Source organism: Narcine bancroftii, chromosome 5, assembly GCF_036971445.1.
Source record: "Narcine bancroftii isolate sNarBan1 chromosome 5, sNarBan1.hap1, whole genome shotgun sequence".
Lineage (NCBI taxonomy): Eukaryota > Metazoa > Chordata > Chondrichthyes > Torpediniformes > Narcinidae > Narcine > Narcine bancroftii.
This window is the reverse complement of record NC_091473.1, coordinates 248,166,141-248,177,271: the sequence shown is the minus strand read 5'-3', so window position 1 is coordinate 248,177,271 and position 11,131 is coordinate 248,166,141. Positions and strand designations below refer to the sequence as shown.

At 42.5% G+C, this 11,131-nt stretch overlaps 1 protein-coding gene across 1 annotated transcript in view; it reads left to right on the top strand.

Moving 5' to 3' along the window:
* The first annotated feature begins 708 nt into the window (after positions 1 to 708).
* Positions 709 to 11,131, top strand: part of cntn2 (contactin 2) — a 167,585-nt gene continuing 157,162 nt past the window's right edge. The window contains exon 1 of the mRNA XM_069942004.1: positions 709 to 1,392. The gene's annotated coding sequence lies outside the window, so the exon portion shown is untranslated. The remainder of the gene's footprint in view (positions 1,393 to 11,131) is intronic.

Below are 11,131 nucleotides of genomic sequence, written 5' to 3'. Positions count from 1 at the left end.
AGAGCGGGAAGTGTCTCTAAAGGAGATAGATTGTACTGGCAAGAGAGGGGGACTGAGAAAAGGAGATGGGTGAAAGGGAATAAGAAAGAAAGGTTGGTGAGATAGAAAGAATGTGTGAGAAAAAGGGGAAAAAAGTGGGCCTGAAAGGGAGTATCTGAGTGAGAGAGAGAGAGAAAGGATCAGAGTGATGTCAATACTGTCTGTGTATGCATACATCTGTCTTTATGTGAAAGAAAAGGATGAGTGGAAGCTTGAGAGAGGATAAGAGAGGGAAGGAGAATGAGCTAGGGTCAGGGATTGTGAGAGATCAAGGAAAGGAATTTGGGCCCGATAAGAGCAGTGTGAAATAGACAAAGGGGATGTGAGGGAAAGTGGGTGTTAGGGTATGAGTGAGGGGAGGTACAGGAGAATGTGGACAAGAGAAAGAAATATATGAGAGAGAAAATAATTCACGACAGATGGAGTGGGAAAGAGGGGTGTAAGAGAAGTGCATGAGAAAGTAGTGAGAAAGGGTTTGAGAAAGTGTGAGAAGAGTATTGTAGTGTGTTTTGAGTGTTCTGAGCTGCGTCTCTGGACAGGGTATTGCTGTTATTCATTAACCCACTTAGCCAACATGTAAGTTCCGCCTTTATTTGTGGCCGTCTGTTTTCTGGTGAACAAGTGTAGTGTTCACATACCAACAAAAGCTGGTACATTAAGGTTATAGCAACACTTCAGGCATAAGGAGGTGTGTGTGTGTGTGTGTGTGTGTGTGTGTGTGTGTGTGTGTGTGTGTGTGTGTGTGTGTGTGTGTGTGTGTGTGTGTGTGTGTGTGTGTGTGTGTGTGTGAGAGAGAGAGAGAGCGAGGAGGGAATAAAAGAGAGGAGAGCATAAAAAGGTGGGTAAGGAAGGGAGGGAGGGAGAAAAGGTAAAGTGAGTAAGGGAGTGATAAAAAGTGCATGACAGAGTGAGAAAGAAAGAAACATTTCAGAGGGAGGAAAAGAGGTGTGAGAGAGGGAGTAAAGAAAGAAAAGTTTGGGTGAGAGAAAGAAAAGTGCATGAGACATTGAGCGGGAGAAAAAGATGTGTGTATGAAGGAAAGTGATAAAATGAGGGAGAAAGAAAGAGGGAGAAGATCACAGTGATGTAAATACTGTCAGTGTATGAATCATGCATGAGGAGCTCGCCTTAGTGGGCCTTGGGCTGAGCGAATGGAAGGCTGGCAGGAGCAGCTACGTTGACTGGAAGAGGAGGAGCTCATCCTAGTGCAGTTGCTGCAGTGCCCAGTGAAACACATGCAGAGGGGCTCTGAATAACACTTAAGAAAAGGGGGAAATCAAAAAAAAATTTCCTGACAGGCTGTTACTCTCCTTCAAGGACGTGCAAGGGCTACCGGGTCCTTTGATGCTCAAGGTAGGGTCATCGTCTTCATTTAGTGTATGCTCTTAGTGAACAGATTTGATTTTCTTTTGAATGCATATCTAAGGTACCAGCAGTTTTGTATCAGTGTCACTCATCTATTGCTGGGGTGAGCTGCAACGCTCTGTGCTACAGAGCACTGAGACAGTGAGCACAGAAATGAAGCATTTATCGCCAGTATTTGTCGTACTTAAAGGCCGATGAACAATTCTGTCCATAATTCTGGATATTTTCCCTGCAATGAGCAGCCAGGGGAAGAGGCTGGGTCACTTCCCATCGTGTCAGCATTAGTACAGTATCCTCCACAGCACCCACTTCACCATATGGTACAGCCTTTTTGCGCTCTCTCTCTCTCTCTCTCCTCATTCACTCTTTCTCTATTCTCCCTCTGTCTTTTCATGCCTCAGTCTTTCCTTCTCACTTTCTTGCTCTCATCACAGTCCTCTGCTTTTTATTTCTTTTCTCTTTCTATTTCTATCCAATTTACAACTTTTTCTCTCATTGTCCCTTTCATTCTCTCCTCTTTTTCCAGTTTGTTTTTTTCTTTGTCACTCTTGTTCTCTCTCTTCATTCTTCTTTCTATCCCTTTCTCTAGATTATAATATTCTTTTATGTTCTTTCCCGTTCTTTCAACTTGTTTCATGCCTTTGGCTCTCATCACACCTTGCCCTCTTCTAATTTTCTTTCTATTTTGTTTTCTACTCATTCTTTCCCTCCATCCACTCTCCTTTACTATTCCCCTTCCCTTTCTATTTCTATTCCCCTCCCATTGCTTTTCTTTCTCACAGTTTCTGCTTCATTCACTCTCTTTCACTCTTTTAAAACCCTTTTCTCACTTTTTGTTCCTTTTGATCTCACCCTCTCCTGCTCTCTCCCTCATTCTTGCACTTCTTATCCATTCCCTCCTTATTCTCTTCCATCCTCCTTTTTAATCTCTTCCCTACATATTAATATCCTTTTCTGTTCATCTCTTTCATTCCTTCAGGTTTCTCTCTCTCCTTCCCTTTCTGCCTCATTCTCTCTCCATTTCTCGCTCTCATTTTCTCACTCAATCTATCTTCTGTTGTTTGCACCATTCCCTTTCTCCTTCTGTCCCTGTTCCATTTCTTCCTTCTCCCTCTGTCCCCTCTCTCTTTCTCTCCCTGTCATTCTTTCTCTGTTTCTTCTTTTTTAAATTCTTCCCCTTCTTTTCTCCATCACAGTCTTTTCTATCCACATTGTGCTGTACCACATGCAATGTAGAATGTACCACAAGGGTATGATTATCAATGAGTCTCTGGAAAGATTCATGTTGGTTGGCAATCCTGTGAGGTAAAGCACATCTTAATGTTAGCTGTTTGTTCTTTGGTTTGAGATCTGAGATAGTTTGGATAACTGAGGATCACGAATGAAGTACTGGTGGAATAGAGTCTCAGAGTCTTCAAACCAACCTGTTCATGCCAACCAAAATGTCTCACTCACACTAGTTCCACCTACCTGCACTTGGCCCATATCCCTCTAAACCCATCCCATCCATGTACCCGTCCAAATAAACTTTGCCTCAACCACCTCCCGTTCCATACACCCATCAACTGCCATGTAAAAAAAACAGTCACCCCTCAGGTTCCTATTAAATTTCTCTCCCCTTACCTTAAACCTCTGCCCTCTGGTTCTCGATCCCCCTACTACTCTGGGCAAAAGACTCTGTGCATTCACAGAAGGCAAACTGTTTTTGCTTTTAAATGTAAATGTTAAAAATTCTATGTACAGCACAATAGAAACGGATTCCAGCCATTAAACCCATCTCACTAAATTACACCCAAATTGACTTCCAACCCTATAGGGTTTTTGGAAGGAGGAAGGAGACTGGAACACCTGGGGAAAACCCATGTAGACAAACTCCTTACAAACTGCGGCAGATACGACTGGGTTTCACTGGCGCTGTATTAGTGTAATGATAACCACTAGACGACGCTTCATGTGATTGTCACTAATTACACAGACAGCAAATTAAAGCCTCAAAGAATGGTTCCATCTGCCCCTTTCCCTGAGAATCTGAAAGAACTCCAGATACTTTTAATAAGGACCCAATTCTTTTGAAAAGATTAAAACTAGATTTAATGTTCTTCTGAAATTGATCCTATTTTCACAGAAGTTACAGTGTTGTATGAAGCACATCTGAGGTGTGGGTCATAGAAGAATCATTCTGCATAAACCCATCAACGTGCAATAAGATAAACACACAACTCTCACAACACCCCTACCCCCCCCCCCCAAAAAAACCCACATCATCCCTCTGGTGTCTTGACTAAATGGAAAATTACAGGCTGTTGATTCATGCCACACCATCCTCCCCATGTAATATTTTCAATCAAGCGATTTCCAGAGTCACACAGATTGTTTTGTTTGGGGGAGAAGAGGTGAAGAGGAGACATACTTGGAGTTTATAATACTATAATGGCTTTAGACTACAGGAAATCATTCTCCAGAACAGGGCTAGATAAAAGCAGAGGTCATGGATTTCGGATAAGGAGTGAATAATTTAGTGGGGATCCTTGTTATTAAAATCATGTTGGATGTGGCAGAATAGATAAGAGTTTCCAATGGCTGGAGGATCAATAAATAGAAGACATCGATTGTGGCTCAGTCTATGGTATCCCTAGTTCTGTTTCAAGGCTGTGGATTGACGCATTACTCCTCAGACATGAACACAAGCATCTTGTAAGAATGCTGAACGACCAAAGGAACAGCTCACACTAACCATCTGAGACTCTCATATTCATGAAATTATATTTATTAATTTATTTGTATAGATGAAATACTTGTCCTGCATATGTATTATTTGTCTGTATGTGTGTTATGTCCGGTTGTATGTCTGCATGTTTTGCACTGAGGACCGGAGAAAGCTGTTTCATCAGGTTATACTTGTACAATCAGGTGATAATAAACTCGATCTTGGCTGAGATATCAATGTGTTTCTGACAAAATGCTGGACTGATACAAACGCCAGTTTTTTTGGCTGTGATATGAAATTGAGCTCTTTGTGTGCTCTCCATGGGTAGAAAATTCCTTCAGCATTCACTTCCTTTAGAGGAGGGTCAAGGTAGTTCTGCCTTGAATAGCCCAACTAAAACCGATGACCTGATCACTGTCACACTGCTGTTTCTTTGGGAATTTCTGAGTGGCAATTGGCTGCTACTTTACAATCCTAACTGCAACAGTGGATCTATGCCCGAATACCCTAGTGAATACGCATCCGATGGGATTTCAGCAAACCAACCAGATTAAAGAAAGAACATGAATTGCAGGAGAAAGCGTTTGAGTGGGACTAATGAGATTATTCCCTGAAAGAGACACCAGATTTGATGCCAAGATGGTCTCCAATTATGCTAATTATATTTTGATTTTAAAAAATAATCTATGGTGATAAGGATGTGTGATACCAGCATAATAGTTCGATCGTGGTCAAATGTGATTGGTGCTTCTGGATGGCCTGTACTTGCCTTCCTTCACACATTGTGTCAATATAGAGGTATTCAGGATAGAAGGCACCATCAGGAAGTGTAACAGTGAGCAGTGGATGGGTTAGAGGCAGAATCCATGCCTGGAGGTGGCGGTGATTGGTGTCATGGACTTTTACCTGGTTGATCAAAAACTGGAGGTCAAGGGTTTGGCTGGCGGCTGGAGTTATGAGGAGGTTAGAACATTGGCACATAAGAAACAGGAGCAGGAACAGGCCAACTGGCCCTTCTTTTTTTTTCCCTTTATTATAAGCAGCAAAACTCGCTCTCCTGGCGCTGATACTGAGAACCTGTACAGGTGCTTCTCAACTGATAATGGGGTTGTGTCCTTCAACTCCATCATAAGTCGAAAAAATCCTAAGTTGAAAAAGAATACCACACCTACCATTTTTATGATTAAATTTTGAGTACCTTTATTCCACACTGATAAAAACCATTAATGTGCCTAGTTGAAAGTACATTGGGCATAAAAATGTTTGAAGCATTGAACTAAAATTAATTGCTGGATGGTGAGGATGGTGGGGTCACTAAAGCAAAAGGGTCATCAATTTCACTCTCTTTTTTTCACCAAAAGCAGAAGACATATATGGGCGTTTAATAGACATTTTGGGTTGTTTACCATGCACTCATTCACGTGATTGCTACGGATGTTGTGCATGCTTGAGTCAGCATCGTGAGAGAGTTTGCTGTACAATACTCTCGTGCAATGCTGCCATTGCCCAGCATCGCAAGAGAACAGTGTACCGCATATCGCAAGCGTGGGAATGGATCGGAATGCGAAATAGAAAATATGGATTCGAACTATCAAAAAACCGTGAGTCAGCATAACGACAGTAATACGAGGGGCTGCCTGGTTAGTGCAGGGGGTGACACGGTTTGCGGAGTGGTTAATGCAACACTGTTACAGAGCCAGTGATTGAGACCAGGGTTTGAATCCCCGCACTGTCCGTACGTTCTCCCCAGGTCTGAATGGGTTTTCCCAGAGGGTTCCAGTTTCCTCCCATTGTTCAAATCATACCGCAGGTTGTTAGTCTATTGGATGTAATTGGGTGGCATGGGCTCATGGATCAAAAGGGCCTGTAACTGTGCTGTATGTCTAAACTAAATTACAATCTACAGAAGTGAAAGGGCTGCTGAGCAGTAACATTGGAGAGTTAAAAGCAAAATAATAAGTAAGAGGAAGGAGGCTGATTTTAAAATGGGGTTGGGGAACCACTACAAAATCAAGAGTTGGGGAGAGAGTTATTGATGGTAAGGAAGATACTGTGGAACAGACGATGGACAAGAAAGCAAAGATGAGGGATCAAGAAAGAAAGATGTATTTTCACAAAAATCCAGATGCTGGGAATGTAAAACAGAAAATAATGAAAACACTCAGCAGGTCAGGCTGCATCTGTGGAGAGAGAGAAACAGTTCATACTTCAGCGTCTCTCACAGTCTCAGGATGTCCCAAAGGACAACAAATCCCTTTGAAACCTTGTCACTGTTGCAACAGGGAAATGCACTGTGGAGGAAGCAAAATGTCTCAGGCAGCAATGATTTGTCTTTGTGGTTCTGGTTGACCCATACAAGTGTGATAGGGAGAACTTTATTATTCATCTTAGGGTAATGTTCCTGACGTATGATCGTTTGAGTGAGTGGTGTCTTAGTTTAAGGTCTTATTTGAAAGATAATATCCCTAATAATACTGCATATTTACAGAACAGGGTTTAATTATCATCTGGATTACATGGTCATGGAAGTAAAAACACAATGCTGGAGAAACTCGGAAGGTCAAACAGTGTACTTTAAATAGCAAATACATAACCAGGGTTTCAGACTTGAGCCCTTCATCAAGGTATGAGAAAAATGTACAGTAGGTAGGTGCCCGAACAAAATGGCAGATGAAGGGAAAGAGCACCGTCCCACAGGAAGGAGGTAATAGGTGGATAAGGGAGGGAGAATGGCTCTGTGAATGGAAAGGGAAGAGGTTGAGATCTGGAGGAAAGAAGGATAGGAAAGAGAGGGAGAACGGGGAATGGGCTAGCAGAAACTGGAGAAGTCGGTGTTAATGCCATCCCGTGAGAGGGTGCCCAGATGGAATATGAGGTATTGATCCTCCAACTTACACATGGCCTTGGCATGTCAATGCATGAGGTGCAGTGGGGTGCAGAATTGAAATGGTCGCCCACTGGGAGGTCCCTGCCACTGATGCGGACAGAACGAAGGTGCTCAGCGAAGCGATTTTATCCATCCTCCTCATTTTACTTTTACATGGTCACAGATGTGACTTGAGTCCACAACCACGTAGCTCATCAGTAAAAGTGTTACTTTAATGGCCGCAGCCAAAGTTCCCAATATTCAAGGTGCTAAATTTGGGTTGAGATGTAAGCTTTCAAGAGGTTGTAGAGATGTGATAGTCAGGGAAAGATCAGGATTTGTCATTCAAAGAAATCCAGCCTCAGTGTGAAGAATATACAGTGCAAGAAGGTACACAGAAAGGCAGAACTAGTTTGAACAAAAATGTAATGCATTAAGAATGCTGAAATTCTGCCTCCAGCTCATTCACTCCAGGTTGTTATTCAAAACACACAGCGACACCGGAGCAGAATCTGCAGTCTTACACTGTCACAATGCCTCTTTATGCACCTTTCCCATCCAAGTGCTGCTTATTAAGCTAAGATCCTTTCAGACAAATGTATAAGATTCCACAGCCTTTTCCACAGATGAGTAAGCAAGTTGCTTCTCAATCAGTCTCACTAAAACGAAATAATAATTTGGCTTTTGATACATCTCTGTGAGAGGTTTTGATGTAGTTTAAGCACAGCATTTCCTCCTAACGGTAACCACACTTGGGGTTCCTCTGCGGTGCCGTGAACTGGTGAAAGGCATTACATAAATGCAGGCCTTTTGTATTGGCTTCTCCGAGCACTGAGCTTGTAGCTGTTCGCTGAGTAAACAGCGGGTGGAAATGCTCAGTGCTCACAGTCCATTGCTGTCTGCTCCAGATTCGCAATCCAATTATTTACCTTGCATTTTGCCCCTTTCTGATGAACTGGATTAGAATGTTATTTCAGTCTTGCTCCCTTGGGCCTGTGGAGTGAGGAAATTAATTCCACGTTAAAATGCTGTGCAAAGTCATATGGTTTAAAGGACCAGTGCAGAAAAGTTGACAATGCCTGGACTTCTCAATTTGCAATTCTCCAGAGTATAAATAAAAGCAGGTCATTCATGATGGGTGAAGGCAAGGCATAACCGTATGAGTTGCTGGCCTAATCGAGAGTAAGCATTAAAGCCTCTGAGGAACCTCAGGGATTATCATTGAAATTGTTCTGCTATCTCCATATTGCCCACAGGCCACAGAGTTCTATATGCATGGATTATGCTGCACTTAAAGCTTCCTTGAGATGAACAAACGAGTAGAGAGTTCTCCCCGATGTCCTGGCCAAGTTTAATCTTGACCATCATCATTTTAAAAAATAATTTCATCCGATTATTATCACATTTATGGGATGGCACCGTGGACTACTTCCTCACAGCTCCAGCTATCTGTGTGGAGTTTATTTTTTGGACACATGGGCTTCCTCCCACATCCTAAATGACTTAGCCAGGTTCAAATTTATTATCATCCAATGGTACAAATGCAATTTGACAAAACAGTGTTCTCCTGTTCACAATGCAAAAATGTGTAAAACACACATGCAGACATTACTCACACTCAGACAAAGCCTACAGCACAGAAACAGGCCCCTTTGGCCTTTCTAGTCTGCTAGTCCCACTGACCTGCATCCAGTCCGTAGCCCTCTATACTTCTCCCATCCATGTACCTGCCAAATTCTTCTTAAATATTAAAATTGAGCCTGCATTCAACAACTCAGCTGGCAGCTCATTCCGCACTCCTGCCACTGTCTATATGAAGAAGCTCCCCCTAAACTTTTTCACTTCCACCCTTAACCCATGCCCTCTGGTTTGTATCTCACCTACCCTCAGTGGAAAAAGCCGATCTACATTTACTCTGTCTATGCTGGTTATAATTTTAAATACCTCTATCAAATCTCCCCTCATTCATCTACGCCCCAGGGGAATAAAGTCCTAACCGGTTTAACCTTTCTCTGTAACTCAATTCCTGAAGTCCATGCAATAAACAAAATACCATATATTTCAGCGTATAAGTCGAGTCATGAAACCCTAAATAAATTTCTCAAAAAGGTGGGGGGAGGGGTCGACTTACATGCCAGATACACTTTTGAGACCTTAAATTCACCGGAAAAAAAAACAGATTGATGTCAATTCGACGTATACCTGAGTCCCTGATGTCTCTGTCACCGCTGTTGCCTGGTAGGCCGAGGTTTTTATTATTTACTTAATTTACAGCTTTTTTATTTGTGATTGATGTGTTTTTAAAAATGTTGGGTTGTTCCTGGGAGGCCTGGATAGCATGAAAAATAGAGGTCAACTTATATACCAGAAATAATAAAGCCATTAAAATGAGGCTAAAAAGGTGGGGGGGGGGGGGTTTGACCTATTTCCCAGTTGACTTATATGCCCAAATGTCTATCTTTTGCACTGAGATATATTTACAGTATATATACATATAAATAAATAAATATTTTGTCTAATATATAGTAGAGTTTTGGAGGGTTTATATGAACAGTTCATCAATCAATCAGCATTCTCACTGTCCCTGGGAAGAAGTTGTTCCTCAGCCTGGTGGTGCAGGCTCTGATCCTCCTGTATCTCTTTCCCAATGGGAGCAGTTGGAAGATACTGTGTGCGGGGTGGAAGGGTGATCTTCCCCGCCACTCTTATGGTCCTGTAAATTGACCTCTGGCCCAATGCTCTACAGCCACCTTACCACACTGATGCAGCCGGCCAGCTTTCAATAAAGCTCCTAAAAAGAAGTTGACAGGATAGTGGTCAGTAGCCATGCCTGCCTCAGTCTTCTCAGGAAGTGCATTCGCTGTTGCGCTTTTCTGACAAGTGATGAGATGTTGAGTATCCAGTGGACTCCGAGGAACTTGGTGCTCTCTACTTTCTCCACTACCAAGTTATTAATGTGTAGTGGAGGGTCGTCGTTCCAGGATCATCACCTTTGTCTTGTCCACGTTGAGACTCAGGTTGTTATTCTCGCACCATATCACAAGATTTCCCACCTCCTCTCAGTAGTATGACGCAACGTTTTTGCCAATGAGGCCAACTACTGTTGTGTCATCTGCTAACTTGATGACTCTGTTGAAGCTATCTCTGTGCAGTCCTGGGTCAGTTACATGGCCAGAAGAGGGCTGAGCACACAGCCTTGAGGTGTACCAGTGCTCAGTGTGATGGTGGTGCCAACCCGGACAGACTGTGGCCTATCTGTTAGTTGGATAGTCCCCAGTCTAAGTGGCTGGCAGGATAATAAAGGTGGGGTCGTTGGAGATGCATTAAAGAAAAATGGGAAGAGTGCAGAGCAGGGGTTCCCAACCTGGGGTATATGTACCCCCAGTTGTACATTTGCACTTTTCAGGGGGTACATTGGGTCTGAAAGAATAACCACTACTGTGGTATTGTACATGGTATTGTAATCTGCAGTCAAATTGCACAATGTCGTGTTTTTTTTATCTTTAATTTTTAGGGGTACTCAGGAACCTATAAAAATGCCCAAGGGGTACAGAGGATCAAAAAGGTTGGGATCCCCTGGTGTAGAGGGTTGCCTGATGATTAGCAGACGACCCCAATCCTATGGTTCTTCCTGTAGCCCATCTGTACCCAATACTTGCATCTATCTGAATACTGAAAACTTTGAACAGCAATGTTCCTGAATTCCAAAGCAAGGCATCTCATTGAGGAGCCTCCAATGTTTTGAATGAATGTTTGAGTCTGATAATGCAGGCTAGACTTAATTGGTTTCATGTTACATAGCCAGTGCTGATGTTCAGAAAAATAGAGGTTTCTGCCATTCGAAGGATATTTTTTGCACCAAGAGATTTTCCATTGTATTTCGTTGGATGGTATTTCCTGGGGGAAATGAAGGATTGAGGAAATTAAATGATATAAATGCCACGCAGAGAGTTGTACAGGGAAAACACACTGACAAACAGATAGATATACAGGCACATTATATGTGTATTTACATAAAAGCATGTTAACCTGGAGCCATAAATAGATAACTCAAGGACACAGACTGGAAGGGTTATGCAGTGACTTTCAATGTTTTTCAGACGGACGCAGTTATTGTTTAATAACATCCCTGATAATTGTTTTCAGTGGAAGAT